This window comes from Bufo bufo, chromosome 2 (genome assembly GCF_905171765.1).
Source record: "Bufo bufo chromosome 2, aBufBuf1.1, whole genome shotgun sequence".
Lineage (NCBI taxonomy): Eukaryota > Metazoa > Chordata > Amphibia > Anura > Bufonidae > Bufo > Bufo bufo.
Genome location: NC_053390.1, coordinates 325,820,124 through 325,841,623, shown reverse-complemented (window position 1 = coordinate 325,841,623; position 21,500 = coordinate 325,820,124).

The following is a 21,500-nucleotide window of genomic DNA, read 5'->3' as shown; positions in this document are numbered from 1 at the left end:
AGTTGAGCTAAGGTGCCCATAGTGCCCCTATAATGTGTGCCAGTATAAAACACTCCTATATATTGCCCCCAGAAGATGCCCCCATCGTGCTCCTCCCTGCCCTATATAGTGCCCCCAGAAGATGCCCCCATAGTTCCCTTCATAATGCGGCAGTATAAAATGCCCCTATAGACTGCCCCACATAGATGCCCCCATAATGCTTCTCCCCCCCCCCCCTTCCCCATAGTGGCACCAAAATGGGTGCCAGTATTAAATGCCCCTATATAATGCCCCCATAGTGCTCTTCCCCCCCTTCTCCATAGTGCCCCCCCATAATGTGTCAGTATAGAGGGCCCCCATAGTGCTCCTTCACCCCTTCTCCATAGTGCCCCCCCATACTGTGCCAGTATATAGGGCCCCCATTAGATGCCCCCATAGTACTCCTTCCCCCCTTCTCCATAGTGCCCCCCATACTGTGCCAGTATATAGGGCCCCCATTAGATGCCCCATAGTGCTCCTTCCCCCCTTCTCCATAGTGCTCCCCCCATACTGTGCCAGTATATAGGGCCCCATTAGATGCCCCCATAGTAATCCTTCCCCCTTCTCCATAGTGCTCCCCCCATAATGTGCCAGTATTTAGGGCCCCCATTAGATGCCCCCATAGAAATCCTTCCCCCTTCTCCATAGTGCTCCCCCCATACTGTGCCAGTATTTAGGGCCCCCATTAGATGCCCCCATAGTACTCCTTCCCCCTTCTCCATAGTGCTCCCCCCATAATGTGCCAGTATTTAGGGCCCCCATTAGATGCCCCCATAGTAATCCTTCCCCCTTCTCCATAGTGCTCCCCCCATACTGTGCCAGTATATAGGCCCCCATTAGATGCCCCCATAGTACTCCTTCCCCCCTTCTTCATAGTGCTCCCCCCATACTGTGCCAGTATATAGGGCCCCCATTAGATGCCCCCATAGTGCTCCTTCCCCCCTTTCTCCATAGTGCTCCCCCCCATAATGTGCCAGTATATAGGCCCCCATTAGATGCCCCATAGTGCTCCTTCCCCCCTTTCTCCATAGTGCTCCCCCCCATAATGTGCCAGTATATAGGCCCCCATTAGATGCCCCCATAGTACTCCTTCCCCCCTTCTCCATAGTGCCCCCCCCATACTGTGCCAGTATATAGGGCCCCCATTAGATGCCCCCATAGTACTCCTTCCCCCCTTCTCCATAGTGCTCCCCCCATACTGTGCCAGTATATAGGGCCCCCATTAGATGCCCCCATAGTGCTCCTTCCCCCCTTCTCCATAGTGCTCCCCCCATACTGTGCCAGTATATAGGGCCCCATTAGATGCCCCCATAGTAATCCTTCCCCCTTCTCCATAGTGCTCCCCCCATAATGTGCCAGTAATTAAGCCCCCATTAGATGCCCCCGTACTACTCCTTCCCCCCTTCTCCATAGTGCTCCCCCCATAATGTGCCAGTATATAGGGCCCCATTAGATGCCCCCATAGTAATCCTTCCCCCTTCTTCATAGTGCTCCCCCTTATAATGTGCCAGTAATTAAGCCCGCCATTAGATGCCCCCATAGTACTCCTTCCCCCCTTCTCCATAGTGCTCCCCCCCATAATGTGCCAGTATATAGGCCCCCATTAGATGCCCCCATAGTGCTCCTTCCCCCCTTTCTCCATAGTGCTCCCCCCCATAATGTGCCAGTATATAGGCCCCCATTAGAGGCCCCATAGTGCTCCTTCCCCCCTTTCTCCATAGTGCTCCCCCCCATAATGTGCCAGTATATAGGCCCCCATTAGATGCCCCCATAGTAATCCTTCCCCCCTTCTCCATAGTGCCCCCCCATACTGTGCCAGTATATAGGGCCCCCATTAGATGCCCCCATAGTACTCCTTCCCCCTTCTCCATAGTGCTCCCCCCATACTGTGCCAGTATATGGGGCCCCATTAGATGCCCCCATAGTAATCCTTCCCCCTTCCCCATAGTGCTCCCCCATAATGTGCCAGTAATGAAGCCCCCCATTAGATGCCCCATAGTACTCCTTCCCACCTTCTCCATAGTGCTCCCCCCATAATGTGCCAGTATATAGGGCCCCACCCCCCTTCTTGCCATACTGTATTAAAAATAATTAAAACAATAAACACTTATACTTACCTCCATGACACTGCGATGTGATGCAGGCCTCTTCCGGCCTGTGTCCAGCTCTGTACGACTCAGGCGGTGCGATGACTCACGCCGCCTGCACTGTCCTCTGATAGGCCGCAGGCCTAGTGCCTGTAGCCTATCAGAGGAACGGGCAAGGGAGACGCCTCTCCCCTGCCCCGCACAGTTCATCAAATGAATATAGAGATGAGCTCTTCCACAATTGTCCCGTTGCACCCCTCCCCCTGGATCCGCCAATGCCATCAAGTGTATTTATTATAGTCACCTCAGTAGAGATTGTCATTCCTGGCCTCAGTTTCTGCCCCCACTGCAGACCATCTGAATCCAGACTGGTGTAAAATGGTCCTGAGCATAAAAAGTTGGATTGCCCAAATTTGCAGTGGCTGTCTCTGAAAAATAGGGACAGTCCCTGCAAATTCGGGTAGATTGACGCTTTTTATCAGTTTGAATAATGAAAGGGCTTGTTGCCAGTTTCATCGGCTTAGAACAGGCTGACCTTAGATAGGTGCACTGGAATTGAGCTGTCTTGGACCCATCCGGATACGTTGCCTCAGTTCATTGAAGAAAAAAAAGAAGTTTTAATATATGCAAATGAGCCTCCAGGAGCAACGGGGCGTTGCCATTACACCTAGACACTCTCCTCTTTCTGCAACTGCTGCACCCTCTCCACTTTGACAAGACCAGGCAGTGATGACGTTCACAATCCCTGGCCCTGTCAATCAACGTGTAGAAGTACAGCTAGGGTTGGACTGGAGTCCTTTGGGGCTACCAGAGGAAATGATTCTGAGGGCACACCCTCTGTGTTTATAGGACCTTGAGGGCCCTATTTTATTAGAGGTCCATTATTGTGAGAGCCCGAGCCCATCGGAGAATCATCTGGTGGCCCAGTCTGACCCTGGTTGCGGCAGCAGCAGGGAGAACGGAGTCTCTAGGTGTAACGCCGTTCCTAGCTCACTAGATACTGTTCAAATGTGTCTAGGAAAGGACAGCACTGATTGGATGGTGTCAGACTATTTAGGGACACACCCTCAACTGGTAACATCCAAGCAGGCTTTTATTGCAGACTGCTAGCCATTTATTCACAAACTTCTAGTAGGAATAATAGAGGAATGGTACAAATGGAGTTAAATGAAAAGAATATTCCAGAATTATTAATGCATTGGGAATGCAGGTAGTAACTAAAATAAACACCTCAGGAGAGGTAACAGGTCCTTCTCTGCTTAAAAATGTCAAAAGTTTAACTCCAGGTTATAGAACAGTTTGTAATATTTCTGGAATCACATTTTTTACTCATTCACCTCAATATACGTGTTTATCTAGTCCATCATACGATGTCCACTCCGGATTAATACCAATATGGTGGGCGTGATGGATCCATAAACCAAAATGGACAGAAATAGAGCACGTTCTCATACTAAAACCATGGACTGTGCTAAAACATGGATATGTGAATACACATATTAAAATGAATGGGTACCTGTGCTGTCGGTGGAGAACACGGTGAGCACACGTGAATAAGGGCTTAGAGAGGGCAGAACATTCTAGAGTCGTTCTAAACCAGTTTATTCCAGTGAGAGCGTTTAGTTGAAGTATAGCCTAGGGCTAGGAGAAGGAAGCACAAATGTGAACCTGACAGGCCAGCTCATCCTGGACCTGGTACCTGATAAGGCCGACGGTCAATATTGGATGCTCGTGATTAGTGTTGAGCAAATCGAACCTGACGTAGTGGAATTCGATCAAAATTTTGGGAAAACTCAATTCGCCATGAAGACGAAATTCCTCGTTCTTCATGGTAATGAATCGATTTTCCCTGAGTGGCAGTAAAAAAAATAAATAAATACCTCATCATTTTGAGGGCAAAGAGCCAGCCGCCATTTTGACTGAAGATCTCACACGAAATCCCGTGCACAGAAATGCGCTTCGTGACTAAGTGAAGTGTCCAGGTTTGGGGTGGCCCTCGGACACCGTCGAAGTGTCACCACGTGTTGCTGCTCTCCGGAAGGGATGGTAAGGCGTGGTGCACCCCAATGGGAAATAAGTCTAGAGAGTCAGGGTCTGCAGTAAACCAGGGTGCTTCTTTACTGGAGGAATTCAGGTACAAAACAATACAGGCAAGGCATTGGGCTGGCTTCTCCAGTCTCCTCCCTGGCACAAGAAGGGTTTGTTGCTGAGGAAAGGGCTGAGCTAGCTGTCCCTCTTTCTCTTCAGAAGGCTGGTACCCTGGTCCAAGGCTGGTGATCCATGGTCTGTGGCAGCGTATCCTCGTGTCAGCGTCTTCTTCTGGTTGCTCAGTAGTCTGGCAGAGTCTCCTCTCTGGCAGAAGAAGGGTTTGATTTCAACGTAGGCTGAACAGTATACAGAGTGTTAGAGCAACATATGCTCCCATCCAGACAACGCCTCTTTTCGGGAAGACCTTGCATATTTCAGTAAGACAATGCTAAACCACATACTGTACTGCAACCATCACAACAGCATGGCTTCACAGAAGAGGAGTCTGGGTGCTGAACTGGCCTGACTGCAGTCCAGAACTTTCACTGATAGAAAACATTTGGCGCATCATGAAATGGAAAATACAACAAAGAAGACCCAGGACATATACTATATCAGACAACATTCCTCTCCCAATACTCCAGCAATTGGTCTCTTTACAGACTGTTGTTAAAATAAAAGGGGATGCTACACAATGGTAGACATGGCCCTGCCCCAACTTTTTTGAGATGTGTTGCTGCCATCAAGTTCTAAAGGAGTTAATTTTCTTTTCATTAAATAGAAAAATGTCTCACTTGTACATGTTCTATAATTTATGGTGAATAAAATATGGGACTATGAGGTATGCTAATTATTTCATTCTGTTTTTATTTACATTTATTGACATTTTACACAGTATCCTAACTTTTTTGGAATAGAGGTTGTATTTATTACTATTGTAGTAAAAAGCCCTCTACCTCTAGATATTACGAGTTTCTGCTAAAATAAGGAATAAACTGAATAATACAGTAAATTCCAGCCATTATATTAAAATGTTTTTCTAGGACTTTACATTGATGGGCTATCCTTAGCTGTGAAGTCTAAGGTCCAGCTCTATAGCTACTTAAGAACAGCTGATTGACGGGGATGCCAGGAGTCAGATCCCTGACTATCAAATATTGATGACCTATGGTAAAGACAGATTAGAAATATCCTAGTCCTAGAAAACTACTTGAAACTGTTAGTGACCTCACATACAGTATGTCTTTTAACAGGTGTCACAAACAGGCTTTAAAGAGCATCTGTCAGCATGATCAACCCTATTAAACAAGGCATACAGCCTGGTAGGGATGATCATGCTGATAAAAAATGATACCTTTATTATTACTCTCTGTGATCCCATTCCTGAGAAAACCTGCATTTTTATTTATACACAAATGACAGATCTGGAGCACTGAGGGGCCAGCCAGAGCTATTGGAGCACCAGTTTGTTACACCCTCTTCAGCTTCAGTCCCTCCCCCTGGATTGAAGAGAGTAGTCTTCTAGTACCTGCTGCTCACCTAGCACGGAGACCTGTATTTTCCTGCCTGCACTGTATCTTCTGGTCTTCTACTTTCTTGTTGTTTTTCCTGCTGTGCTCCAAGCAGCGCAGATCCAAACTAACCAAGCCCCAAGACCTGTCAGCTCGTGCCTGAGCTCCATCTTTCGGTTTTGGGAGACACAGTGGAGGCAGTTAGGTCATTTGCATGCAAAACTGGCAGTTTTTGTCAGTAATGGAGCCACGAATATTCATAATAAGGGTATCTTTTTATCAGCATGATCAATCCTACCAGGCTGTATGAATTCTAAGTTGTTTCAAGGGCAGGGGATCCGGTCACCATTGTTCCCTCTTTGAATGCCTTTACATGGCAGCTGGAGGGCTAATGAAGGCCCCAGGTCTGTTTGTAAATGCCTATTAAGCCCTGCCAGAGGTATGGCCTAATGGATTCCATGTCAGTTTTTCACTGACAGCATAATACACTGTATGATATAAATACAAAGGAATTGTACTCATTTCTGTGGCCCCAAGCAAAGCCAATCTGGGACCCTCTGTTGCATCACTGAGCCCTACCCTGTCACACAGCTAATCTCTGCCCAACATCACTGCTAAGCTCTGCTGTGTGACACCACTAATATGGTGAACCCTTATGTGCCCCCCAACTCACTATAATACCCTCATATGTGCCCCCAGCACAGTATAATTCAGCTTATGTGCCCCCATACATTATGATGACCCTTGATGTGTCTCTAACACAGTATATTTCCCCTTACTGTGTCCTTAATACAGTATAATGCCCCCAATATGTGACCTTTATACAGTATAATGCCCCCAATATGTGACCTTCATACAGTATAATGCCCCCTACATGTGCCCTCGCACAGTTTATTGCAGCCTGCTGTGCCAGGAGAACATGATTCAATGTGCGCTGGAAGTACTGCCTTTCACTGAGAGGGCAATATAGATTCATGTGCTGTACCCTATAGGAAACAGCAGCTGGATGTGGTAAGAGTACCTCCACCGGCTTCATTTAATTGGGAGCACCATGCGTCCTTGGAGGACACAATGAAACCTTTCTACAGAGGGCAATGTACTCAGCTATGCATAGATATACTATATAGGAGATAGAATGGATGCTGGATGTGACATTACTACCACAACCACCACCCGGAGCTGCTCTTAATGGAACTACCACCTGTATTTGGGAGACCAGACTATTTCAATGGAAAGTGAAAGTACCACCCTTTATGCAGGGCAATACACTCAACTATGTACAATATACTATATAAGAAATGCAATGTGTGCAGCAAGATATTACAGGACTACCACCCCCATCATCCTAAACTTCTTTCAATGGGACCCTGACCTATATCAAGAACAAAGCGGAGAAGGTGGTGGCCGGAGGACTCCCCGGGTCCGGCCACCATCAACCTCTCTCCCATAGAAGTGAATGGGAACGTACCGCGCTTGCGTGGCCACCGCTCCAATTCATTTCTATAGGGCCGACGGAAATTGCCGTGCCAGTGTTTGACTTTTTTTGGTGGCCCCATGCACAGTGCGCCCTCCACCATTTTCATGGCTTTGTTATCGGTGTAGGTGTGGGTCCCAGAGGTGGGACCCGCACATATCAGACAATGGGGGCATATCCTAGCGATATGCCACCATTGTCTGTGATGGGAATGCATTCATTTAAATTTTTTTGCAGCATTACATTTTTTGTAATTTCTAAAAAAGTATAGTTTTGCTTTTATCTTTTTATCTAAAAGAAAAAACAAACAAAAACCTATAATAGTCACCAGCACATTGTCCATGTGAACATTGACAACAGTTGAGCCACTGGTACAGTTTCTGCCTGAGACCCGGCAGAGACAGACAAGATATACAGGGTATCCCCAAACACTGTCAGAATCCTGAATTAACAAAAAAAATGCTGTAGAAACGGCTCGCATTTACACAGTGATCAGAGAAAGTACAGATTGCCTTGTTTTTGTTAGTTCTTTGGAGATAAATTGCTGCTTAGACAATGATAATGACTCAAGGAGCAAAACAACTAAAGGAAAAAGCTTGCTTGGCAGGTTTCCCACTAGTCACTAGACAGGTTTGATAAAGGTGTAACTCTATCTGGCCTGGTAAATATGTGTACAAGGTTACTAATTCATATTATTACAACATTTTAATCCAACCATATGCTCAATGAGTATACCTACAATCTTAGAGCATTCCAATATTTCTCGTTAATGTTATTGGGGGACACAGCACCATGGGTATATGCCCAGCTACCACTAGGAGGCGACACTAGATATAAAAAAGGTTGGCTCCGCCAGGTGGGTTATACCCTCTCCACAGCCACTAGGCTAATCAGTTTTAGTCTAGTGTCCGTAGGAGGCAGACATGACCTGCTCTGTGTTTTGCAGGTCTTGCTGCTTTTTATTTTTATTTTATTATTTTTTCATCTCTTCTGCAGGTCTCTGCCTGCTGCAGGATGGGGCTCCATCGTGGGTATCCACTTTAGTTGCACCCCCTGCGGGCACGTACTCTGAGTACCTCGCCGGTCACCCAGTCCCCCATTACTGCATCCGCAGTGGCATGCCGGCAATCCCACGCAAGTGTTGAGTTTGCCGAAGGGGTGACCCTGTGGCGCCTGAAGATGCCATGTGGTAAGTATCTCCCCTGTGTCCCTGTCCCAGGGGGTCCCCTTAGCCCCCCCTTTTTTTCTGGCCAAGGGATGGGATTAATTTTATTAGAGGGACCTGGGTAGGTTCCTCCTTCCCCCCGTTCCCCTTCCTCCCTTGGATATCCTTCTCCTTCCTGGCCACCCATGCCACTCCCGGCCCTTCCCTCACCTCTTTAGGGACACAGCTACTTTAGTCCCAGGCTTCTACCGGGACTAGGCCGCATCTTCTCTGGCCTGTCCTCAGGCCCCAGGTGCTCCTTTTGCCTAGTTTCTTCCCTCCCTGAACGTCGCTCCTTCTCAGGAGCCCCCCACACCCATTTTTTTGTTCCGGAGGGCCCCCGGTCTCCCGCGGTTCCGTCCTGCCGACAGCGCACATTTTTTTCCGGCCACCTCATTAATCAAGGCATCGGCTTCTTCCGCGCCTAGGCTGCGTTCTCTCTCGCCCCCTTCCCTCACTTCCCGGGCTTTTGCCTGGCCCCTCTCCGCTCCTCTCGGCTTCTGGGAGGGGTTCCCCCTCCTCCTATGCCAGCCAAGCGCGGGCTTTAGCCCTGTGGGTGCTGGTTTTCACCTAACTTCTGTTTCTAGAAGAAAGAGCCTCCATCTTGCCAGCAGGGGGGTCCTTTCTCTCTGCAACCTCCTTGCACAATTCTGAAACTGCTGCAGCACCTCTTTGGGGACTCGGCACCTGGGATCTAGTAGGACAGCCTCTGGCTGGCTGCTTTCTTTTTCAGGCTCCCTCTCAGCCCTCATGTCCTCTTCCAGAGGACTCCCATTCCCAGCCCCCCTTCGGGGGTCGCCACGTATTTATGTGCGCCCGTTGCGATAAAGGGTTGCCATGCGGTCAGCCTGTCCCTGTTTGTGCGCAGTAGCTCCCAGGCCCTCTCATGACGCCCTGACCAACCCTTCTGCGTTGGTCTCTCCTGAATGGGCCTCTTCCCTGTCCCAAGCCATAGGGAACCTTGCCCGACTCTCCCATTCCATGGCGGAGCATAAACAAAGTAGTAGAGCAGCACAACCGGACCTCTTGACCAAAAACTGGAATGCAACAGCCGCGATGGGACCGCAGATCCACAGCAGTCCAAGGAACAGCAATAAATGGCAGAAGTCACAGCAGCATATCCGGTGCGTCTTTTTTTTGGAAGCCTTGAGTGCACACACAAACAAAGTATGATGCTTCGGCTATGCAGTAGCTTTTGTCAAGTATACAAATAGTAAAAACTGACAACCATAAATACATATATGTGACCACTCCTATAACATGTTAGAGCCAATCACTTGAAGGCTCAGCCCAATCAACACATATGTGTAATTAAAAAAAGCCTATTCATCAATCAGGCCGTCTGTGAAATGTTATAGTATAAATGTGTACCTGATCCATGTTATGTATCATCCGACATCGCCAAACATGCTAGCGCTCCTAAGTCGGCGTCTGATCGATTGCAATGCACATGTCGATGAAGTCACCGCGCCGATGTCATAACGTGCGTCAAGCGTCATCCAGTCACCTGATGATCACATGACGGGCGCAAGGTCCTTTACCCACAGTGCAACTCCAGCAATATGGAAGACACTCTCTGATATGGCTGTGACAGGACTAGTGAGCGCCAAAACACCTACCTGGTATCGGATATGGTCCCGTGGTTCTCCCATGGTCCGGGCGTTCTGGTACGCCCTTATGCTCTCTGATTAGTGGTGCTACATGACATAAGTACTGTTCCCTTGGGCCTTGCCGTTGTCTGCACCTGTCAGTCTCTTCCCCCTTCCTTGGGGGTTTTATTGTGCTCGGTTGGTAGCTGGTTTCTACATGTCAGTGTAGTCTCTCCTGGCTTCCCCTGGCGTCTTCTGCATACTTGCTGACATATGGATTTCTGGTGATTCTTTTGCAAAATAAGGGTGCTGTACTTGCCCCTTCTGAGACAGTGTTATACAGATTGCTAGTCACTTGGGATGGTTGGTTAACCATTGCCAATGTTTTTTTCCCCTAGGGTGGATACATTAAATTTTTCCTTGATTTTATGGCTATTGTTCTCAGGTGGTCCAGTTTTGTGGACCCTTCTTGAGCCTCTGACTGGGTAATCCTGCTTGGAGTCCCTGGCCCAATGATTCTTCCACCATCTAGCTGGCCGGTTCCCTCTGCGGAAGCTACTCGCGACATCTCTGACCGCATATGCTCTGTATGACAGCTACTTCTTTGGGCCCCGTTTGGTTCTTTTCCCTCCTGGGTCCCCATAGGCTTGTTGCCCTCTTGAGATTCTAACCTCTCTTCCTGTTCCCCTAGGTCAAGTACCTGGTATCTGGGAGTTTATTGCTACGGTTTGCAATTTACATCGTATACGTCACTTTTAAGATGGAGCTTCCCTCGTTTTGAGAACTGTTCCTCCTTAGGCTATTTGCTCTCCCTTCTACTCCAATATCTCTCAGACAAGTGTGTCTCCACTTGTATTACCAGGGCCTGTGACTGGTTTCCTTTTCTCTGAGACTTCATGTGGCCAGGGGTATCTCTGGTCTTGCATTTCACAGTGATATTTTGTTAGTTTTTCAGAGGCTTGATCCTCGCCTCCTTTTTATTGGGAAGCAGGTCTTTACGTTCCCTTCTCCTGGCCATTACCTAGGACCCCCTCCTCCCCCAGGGGTTGGCTGCTTTCTCTCGCACCCTCTCATAAGTTGTTTCTCTTTTTCCACCTGCCTTGCTGTGGAAGGAGGCTTGCTCCCTTCCTATGGTGAGTCCTTAATATTTCTCTTGATCGTTTAGCCTCCTGTGCTTCCTTGTTAGCCCTCTACCCTGGCCTTTACATGGGTTGGCCACGGACAGGCCGTGTTTTTAGTCCGAGACAATTTAGAGTTTTTCCTTGCTGGGTCCTCTTACTGGTCGGGTCCCTTTGCTTCCAGGCCTTCTGAATCGCCTTTCTTTTTGCCAAGGGGTGGTCCATAGGGTCTTTTAGCCTGTTTCCAGGAATTTTTTTCCTTGGTTAAGGACTGCTCTCTTCTGCCAGGCACCCTCATAGTCTATTTTTTCTTTTTGGGTCTGTCCTATTATGGATTTTCCCCCTGGAGCATCCTTCTATATGCAGGGAGCTATGCTGTTTCTTCAGGGAGAGCCCTGATTCTTCCGGATCCTTCCTCGGGCTCTCTAGTGCGCACTTGTTCAGTTCTTGGTCCTAGTGCAGGACATCCAGCCCTGCTCCCTATCCTCTAGCGCTTTATTTTTCCCACCTTGGGTGGAGCTGGGTGTTCCTTCTTGCAGGCCTCATTTCCCAGGCACTTGTCCTTGGGATCCTGACTGTCTCTCATATTTCTCCTTTTCTTTGGAACCATTTCATGCTTTCTTTGGAACCATTTCATGCTATGGCCTCTCCTGGTCACAGGGTTCCCCAGCACCTGTGCGTCCAACTTTTTGCATGAGATTTCCTTTGCACCCCCGGGGACTGCTTTGGGACCTCCCATTGTGCTGTGTCCCCCAATGACATTAATGAGAAAATTGTTTTTTTGTGCTTACCGTAAAATCCCTTTCTCGTTCAATTCATTGGGGGACACAGATCCCACCCCTTGTTTTAATTTCTCGTCCTGTCACCGGATTGCTGTTTTCGTTTCATTCCCCAGTCCAGGACATGTTGGTTCTTCGCTTTTGTTTCTCTCTCCTACTGCTATTGGTATAAACTGATTAGCCTAGTGGCTGTGGAAAGGGTATAGCCCACCTGGGCGGAGCCAACCTTTTTGATATCTAGTGTCGCCTCTTTGTGGAAGCTGGGCATATACCCATGGTGCTGTGTCCCCCAATGAATTGAACGAGAAAGGAATTTTACGGTAAGCACAAAAATCTAATTTTTACACCGTTGGGAGTATGATTGTTAAAGAGATATACAATGCAAAAGCTCTACAACAATGAGAATGATTTCTGCTTTGAAAACTGGCAGCTTTTGGAAATTTTATCAAAGTGCATGTGTATAAAGGTGCTGCTACACGTTAATTTTTTTTCGTTTATGCAGTTTTTAATGCCAAAATCAGGTGTGACTTAGAGGTGAGTGCAGGTTCCAGCGTGCACCTGCACATTGGGATGTGGTAACTGACCCACTTTTTCTTTGCTGTTTGTACTGGAGGTGTGGCTGACTCCATTTAGTCTTGCACCCCTGACCAGCCTGTCTGCCCCATAGGCTGATTTTAATTAGTGTAAGTATAAGGGCTCGTTCACATGACTGTTGGTGTCCCGTTCCCGTATTGCGGACCGTATTTGCGGATCCGCAATACATGGGCACCGTTCTGTTGTCTTTCCGCATCACAGATGCGGACCCATTCATTTCAATGGGTCAGCAAATCCGGAGATGCGGAACGGAAGCACGGAACGGAACACTACGAAAGCACTACGGAGTGCTTTCTGTGGTTCCATTCCGTGCCTCCGCACCGCAAAAAGATAGAACATGTTCTATCTTTTTGCAGAACGGAGGGATCGCGGACCCATTCAAGTGAATGGGTCTGTGATCCGTATGCGCCTGCCCCACGGAAGGTGCCCGTGCATTGCGGGCCGCAATTTGCGGTTCACAGCACAGGACACCAACGGTCATGTGAACGAGCCCTAAAGCTGTAGCCTGCTCTCCCTGCACTCATTGGAAGCCTTTTAGCACCAGGAGAGCACCAGGAGAGGTATAGAGTGGACTCTCATTGCATTCATTGGAAGCCATCTGGAACCAGGAGAAGTATAGAGTGGGCTTAGCATGCATGTTGGTACCTGCATTTTATGGATTTAATGGAGGCCATTATGGCACCAAAAATGGTAAAAGGCAGAGTGGACCCATCATGCATGTGTAACCTGCACTCCCTGAATTTTATTTAGTGTTCGGTTCCTGTCTTACAGAGATCGCCTTGACGCCGGCAGACAGGCCAAATAATTTTGTACAAAAAGTATTTGCCAAGAATCTCAAATTTACAAAATAACTGTAGCATCAGCACAAGAATATTTTCTATAACTATGGCATTATTGTACTTTATTTGTGTTTGCAGAGTGCTGTTGCATTGTGTGTTTTTTCTTTGTGTTTCTAACCATGGCAGCGTGCACCTGCGCATTGGGATGTGCTGACTGACCCCCTTTTTCCTGCATTTGTATAAATATGCATACTAGAGATGAGAAAATTGATTCTATTGATTTGGATTTGTCCTGAGCTTTCTAAAAAAAAAACAAAAAAAAAACTCAGCTTCTAACAAACCCAAATTAAGTGAGATAGATCTGCAGATGAAAAACAAGTGCAATTCAGTTTTCTTCCTAAAATAATTAGAAAAGCTGAGTGTTTCACACCTGCAGATACACCATAGCCATCCAATCACTGCTCAGCCTTTGAAACAGAATTCCTAGCAAAACTAGAATAATAGCAAACCAAGCTCTCATCTGCTAATAGCTCTACAAGGACAAAATCAAGTTTTCTAGCTTAGAGGCCGTGGGGGGAATTCTGGGTGGGTACTAGTTCTATTTTGGAGACCAGTTAATATATGTGATCACTATTATAGGCTAAGCGATTCTCCTCTTGGCTTCTGTGAAAAATATGTGCAAATTAGCGTTTCTAACATCACCTGATATCAGAAGAGAGTATCTTTCTAACCTTTATTGCCTGGCCTACAATACTCCGCTCACATTTATGCATAGTTGGCGCGCTCCATAATGAGGAAAAGGACCACAGTTTAGAAACATTTGCATAATCATAAACTAAACTAATTTTAAGAATTTCTCTCATCTCTAGAGTGGGCCATAAAAAGAACAGAACCTTTTGAAAGGATTTTCTGAGAATAATCAGCTAACAACGGAAGGCCCTTATTCTCCAATAACTACTGAAAGATTCATAGTTACCTGCTCCCTGCTGTTCTGGTCCTACATGTTGGCTCCCATTCCTACATCTTCTGGCCTGCTTGTTTTTTTCTGGCAGGTGCATGGACATGATAATCTGTGCCACTGCAAGCAATGACTGGCTTCAATGTTGACGTGTCGCTTAGGTGCGTCACCACCGAAGCCAGTCATTTGCTGCAGTGGAGCATGAGATAGAGGAACGGGAGAGAGTGCACAGACCGGAGTGGCATGGAACAGATACGTGTAAATATGCCTCTAAGTCAGGCACATCTTACTCCAGCACAGGATCATGACTGGTGCATGGGAACATCAGTCTGGATAAATTCCCACCCTGTGTATGTACCGTAGACTTTACAAAATGTAGCCATAGACATTAATGTAACATTTGGCTGCAGCATTTGTGACCACCACACACCATACACTCAAAAGCAGTAAAGCACTACAGATATTGGCTGGTGGCAGCTTTATATCTACTCCCCTATTGTGTTAAAGAGGACTTTTCATCTGTTTAGCCCTAGTCTAATTAGGGTCTTATCTTATAGGGCGGCACCCACTGATGTCATCGCACTTTTTTTTCTTTTTTCGTCCACTGTTGTCCCCCGTTGATTTTGGCATCTTATATTCTAATTAGCCAACTTGGTTATACTCGGCGGAGACTGGAGCGGTTCTCTTCTCCCTTGTTGTGAGCGTATCCAATCAGATCGCACCTCTCATAGCCAGGGAGCATGAGCTTTGAAAAAAATGCACAATGACATCAGTGGGTGCCGCCCTATAAGGTAATTAGACTAGGGTTAAACAGATAAAAGGTCCTCTTTAAGATGACTGGACCATTGTATGAAACAAGCACTTTTTACCTTTTGTGTCACCCCTATCTCCTCATAGATTGTAAGCTCATTCCTCTTGGTTTCATTGTTGACTGAGTGTTTTGCTATGTAATGTATGATTTTGTTTGTACATGAACCCTCTGAACGTAAAGCGCTGCGGAATATGTTGGCGCTATATAAATAAAGATTATTATATTGCAGAAACAACCTCACTCACACATATGGAAATGACTTTCAGTCGTAGACATTTCTGCAAGACACTTGCTGTGTGTGAATACATTTTATGCAATGCTTTAAGCCAAAGACAGGGAGAGGCGAATTATCTTTTTTATCCTCGTATATCGCACTCTCTCTCTCTCTCTCTGCAGTACCTCAGAGGACTACTAGAAAGGGTTAATTAATTCCTAAAGAGTTAATGCAATATTCTTAAATTAAATGTTGAGATTTATTGTGTTTCATGTGAAGTCATGTGGGCTGGTTTTTCCCTCTCATTAGTAAATCAATGTGTCTAGTCTGAGAAGAACAAAAAAAAAATGGGGTAAGCAGCACTCCAGGTCCCAATTTGGGGACAAACGCAGATAAAAAAAATATGGTGAGATGGTGCCAGCGGATGGGGATCCTGGCTGGGGGTCCCGTCAGGTAACAGAATATAGAGAAATCCACAGCACTCTTCAATTCAGGTGAAAAAAAAACGGTTACTTTATTAGTAACAGCAGCATACAGATAGCAACGTTTCAACCATCTCTGGTCTTTCTCAAGCTATGAAATCACATAGTGGAATGTGCCTTTAAATAGTGGGTCAGTGGGTGTGTCCCTTGTGGGGGGTGTGGACGTTACATCACATAATCTAAATCCTGCATCTGGAGTGACTTAGTAAAGCTAATTACACCATCTATACATTACCTATACTTAATATTGAATGATACTTACTGGTGAAGGAGGGTCCATATGAAAACCAGCGCTGCATTCAAGAGTGAATTCGTGCCATAATCCGGCGTACTCTGTATCCATATGCGCATGCGCCAAGTCCCCACACCCACAGGGGGAGGGATCCTAAGGCAGCCAATAGAAAAATCAGGCGCCTGTGACGTCCGGTGTTGCCAAGGGCAGGGGGCAGATCCTGGTTATGGGCACGCCTCCCGTCGGCAGCACCAAACCAGGGCACAGGCGTCGGTGATGTCTATCGTTGCTGGGGAGAAGGGGCAATCCCAAGGAGAGCGAGGATCACGTCCCCTCCGCAGCAACTGTATAAGCCATATGTCCCAGCAGCTAGAGGGAGGACCGGGGTGGTGATTGATATAGAGCTGGCCAAGGTATATGAGGATTTCACCTGGCTGGCATCGTTGGTCAGGCGATTCCAGTTGTAACATGAGTCCTCATGCTGGGCTGTGGCCCCTACAGGGACATGGTCAACAGTAAGTTGGCCATCAGTCCCTAAAAGAGGGGTCAAAAGCTACCATTCATACATTCCCCATCTGAGAACAGTGTTAACCACAGAATTACTTTAGTGAGTTTACTCTGTAACAGGGGTAAGGTAACATGACAGTATCTCCCTGATTGCTTACTGGCTCAATGGCGGTCAGGGACAAAAATTGTCGCACCTTCAGCATTCATCCTTGATATTAAAGGCCATTTATATATCAAACTTACCCCCGTGGTTCATGTGAAGCTGCTGGAAATTTATGGTAGGAGTAATAGAGGTCTTGGCCGAGACGGAGTCTGTGTAGGCGCAGTTGGAGAAGTCGTCGGGTGAGGAAGGTAATAATACGTGGTTTCATATGGAGAACCCCCTATAATGCAAAAAAGTGACAATTGTGATATAAACAGAGACAACAATAATCTATTGTTGGGCACTCTACTTATCCCGCAATGGGATCCAATGTGGCCCCGGCCTACGTCAACATTTACATGGCACATTTTGAAGATGTACATATATATCCATCCAGCTTCTTCCAATTTGTGCGGGGCTAGGTGAGATATATAGATGATATCTTCTTCATCTGCACAGGAACAGTATCTCAATTGCAGGAGTTTAACGACTATCTCAATGGGATTTATCAGGAATTGCAGTTCACGAAGGTACACTCAGCTGATCAGCTACAGTTCCTGGACGTGTTGGTCTACACGGAAAACAACTCTCTACACACTGACCTTTTTCGGAAAGCAACAGACCGAAACAACCTTCTGCACTTTGATAGTGCACACACACGCGGGATGGTAAAATCGCTCCCGTATAGCCAATTCCTACAAGTCAGGAGGATAGTGAGTAAAGAACAAAATATACAAACTCGACTAGATAAAATGACACAGAAATTTACGGAAAAAGGATACCCCCCTAAATTGATCAAAAAACATGAGGACAGAGTACAGAGTATGACTAGACAAGGACTGATTGAAAAAAGAAAACGTAAAGAACAGCTCCAAAAAATTCCATTTGTGTCTACATATACCCCTCTCAGTAATGAGGTCTCAATGATCATAAAAAAAACCTGGAAACTTCTGACCCAAGCTTTCCCAAAAATTCCTGAGTTTCAAAATCCCCCACTCCCCACTATTTTCATACAAAAGGGGTACTAATCTACGAGATAGACTAGTACATGCAGATTCATACACCTTACAGCAGCAAAGGAATAAAAGAATGGGCAGCTTCCCATGCCTAGGATGTTGCCATTGCAACAGAATGATGAAGGGCAATGCAATTGTGCACCCCGGACAGGTACTAGATACCACAAACAATTTTATACATGTAACTCCTTATTCATCATCTACATTTTACAATGCCCATGTGGACTTCTTTACGTGGGTGAGACCGCACAGGGGATTAAAAAGAGACTCACCCAACACAAGTCAAAAGTCCGCAAACTTGCCCTAGAATTACCTGTCCCGGAACATTTCGTCAAATTTGGGCATAACCCTCCTTCACCAGTAAGTATCATTCAATATTAAGTATAGGTGATGTATAGATGGTGTAATTAGCTTCACTAAGTCACTCCAGATGCAGGATTTAGATTATGTGATGTAACGTCCACACCCCCCACAAGGGACACACCCACTGACCCACTATTTAAAGGCACATTCCACTATGTGATTTCATAGCTTGAGAAAGACCAGAGATGGTTGAAACGTTGCTATCTGTATGCTGCTGTTACTAATAAAGTAACCGTTTTTTTCACCTGAAATGAAGAGTGCTGTGGATTTCTCTATATTCTAGTCTGAGAAGAAGCTACATCAGAGATGTGTACGATAAGAGCTCCTGCATTGACTAGGCCCAAGCCCAGAAAACCTTTGGGGTTCTGTTGAGAAACCGTAAAGAGTTTTTTAGCGAGAGAGCGAGAGAGAGCAAGAGTACTACAACTATCATCATTGTTGCTTCTACACTGCTATTAAGAGAGGATTGCACTGTAATCTAACTTTTCCTACTATTTGTACTACTGCACCTATCATCAAATTGCATAAGAAGAAGCTGTATTTATTGGTATCAGCGGCCCTGGTTATTGTCTCCACCATTCGCCGATGGGTCACTGCATTTCCTCATTACAGGGGACGGACTCAATAGAAGTCTATGGGCCATCTTGATTCTGTCCCCCGCTAATCAAACCCCCACCAATCAAAACTGTTGATATGTCTCTATGACATATCGAAAGTTTTTTGAAAACTCAGTGACTCTTTAAGAAAAAAGCCTAAAATCCTGCAGTATTTGCACTGGCCATTAGGCCTAATAACATGTCAAAACTTTCTGTTTTGTACAGATAATTTCTCAGCAGCCATCTCATTATCATGACAGGCAGAATTACAATGACGGATATCACCAATGTACAGTTAACACAGGATCCACCATTCACAATAGGTAATATCATGGCTTAACTACTCCCTCCTGACCTTCTGCACAGGTCACAGAGCATGCCTAGGTAACTCTCCTATTGAAGTCAATGAGGTCCCCTCCTGTCCATTGTGTCTATGACGCATGTGATTGCTTTCAAACAACAGGAAGACCCAGATTTACTAATCCTAAAAATGGTAGAAGCATAGATAGGCTGTAAAGACCTGCACTAGATTTATCAGGCTGGATTATAAGATTATATAGATTATGTGGTGCAGGGATAGACAGTTGTCTCTGACTCTATACCAACTATTGGTTGACTAACTTTAAGGCAGATTTTTAAGCCAGAAGTGCGCCAAAAGTTTGGCTCAAAATCATGCATATTAGGCCTTTCCCATCCCCTAAAGCTCTACCCACTGTCCACTAAGCCCACACTTTTTTCAAGCATATCAGAAAAAAAATTAGAAACTCTAGATGTCACAAATTGCACCAATTTTCAACATTTTTTTAGACAGATTTTTGGCCCACATGTTCATGCCCTCATCATCTCCATCCTAGACTACTGTAGCATCTTCCAATATGGCCTCAAATATAGCACTCTAGCACCCCTCCAATCTACCTTCAATTCTTCTGCCCAATTAATCCATCTCTCCCCCGTTACCCCTCTGTCTCTTCTCTCTGCAGCCCCCTCACTGGCTCCCCACTGCCCAGAAGATTCAGTACAAAACACTAACTATAAAAGGTGAACAAATTCCAGCTTCCCAATAAAAACAATGGTCTATATTAAACAAGCGATAAAAACTCCCATGCAAAAAAACACTTTTATCTAGTTTTTGTTGTTTTGGATTAAAAACTTCTGACAAGTGCAAGTGTATATAACCCACATTGATATAGCGGACTGCCTCCAATCAGAAATGAGGAACAGTAACTATGACATACAGGGCCGTCCACAACCTGTTCCCTTCTCTACTGTCCTCATAGTTGCTCTTTCCACAATCACCTTCAAGATTGCTCCCGTGCATCACTCATACTCTGGAACTCTCTACCCCAGACACTCAACTACCATGGAAACCTTCAGAAGTAACCTGAAAACCTTCTTCTTCAGACAAGCCTACAACCTACATTAACCTTGCTGCTGCTATACCCCCATATGACCAGCTTTACCCTCATCTACTGTATCCTTCTTCCATCTCTTGTAGATCGTAAGCCCTTGGGCACAGGGTCCTCCCTCCTTCTCTACCAGCCTGTAACTTGTTTTGTTCATGATTACTGCAATTGTTTTATATTATGTATGCACACCCCTTCTTATATGTACAGCGCCATGGAATGAATGGTGCTCTAATCATAGATAATAACTACAGGGAGTGCAGAATTATTAGGCAAGTTGTATTTTTGAGGATTAATTTTATTATTGAACAACAACCATGTTCTCAATGAACCCAAAAAACTCATTAATATCAAAGCTGAATATTTTTGGAAGTAGTTTTTAGTTTGTTTTTAGTTTTAGCTATTTTAGGGGGATATCTGTGTGTGCAGGTGACTATTACTGTGCATAATTATTAGGCAACTTAACAAAAAACAAATATATACCCATTTCAATTATTTATTTTTACCAGCGAAACCAATATAACATCTCAACATTCACAAATATACATTTCTGACATTCAAAAACAAAACAAAAACAAATCAGTGACCAATATAGCCACCTTTCTTTGCAAGGACACTCAAAAGCCTGCCATCCATGGATTCTGTCAGTGTTTTGATCTGTTCACCATCAACATTGCATGCAGCAGCAACCACAGCCTCCCAGACACTGTTCAGAGAGGTGTACTGTTTTCCCTCCTTGTAAATCTCACATTTGATGATGGTCCACAGGTTCTCAATGGGGTTCAGATCAGGTGAACAAGGAGGCCATGTCATTAGATTTTCTTCTTTTATACCCTTTCTTGCCAGCCACGCTGTGGAGTACTTGGACGCGTGTGATGGAGCATTGTCCTGCATGAAAATCATGTTTTTCTTGAAGGATGCAGACTTCTTCCTGTACCACTGCTTGAAGAAGGTGTCTTCCAGAAACTGGCAGTAGGACTGGGAGTTGAGCTTGACTCCATCCTCAACCCGAAAAGGCCCCACAAGCTCATCTTTGATGATACCAGCCCAAACCAGTACTCCACCTCCACCTTGCTGGCGTCTGAGTCGGACTGGAGCTCTCTGCCCTTTACCAATCCAGCCACGGGCCCATCCATCTGGCCCATCAAGACTCACTCTCATTTCATCAGTCCATAAAACCTTAGAAAAATCAGTCTTGAGATATTTCTTGGCCCAGTCTTGACGTTTCAGCTTGTGTGTCTTGTTCAGTGGTGGTCGTCTTTCAGCCTTTCTTACCTTGGCCATGTCTCTGAGTATTGCACACCTTGTGCTTTTGGGCACTCCAGTGATGTTGCAGCTCTGAAATATGGCCAAACTGGTGGCAAATGGCATCTTGGCAGCTGCACGCTTGACTTTTCTCAGTTCATGGGCAGTTATTTTGCGCCTTGGTTTTTCCACACGCTTCTTGCGACCCTGTTGACTATTTTGAATGAAACGCTTGATTGTTCGATGATCACGCTTCAGAAGCTTTGCAATTTTAAGAGTGCTGCATCCCTCTGCAAGATATCTCACTATTTTTTACTTTTCTGAGCCTGTCAAGTCCTTCTTTTGACCCA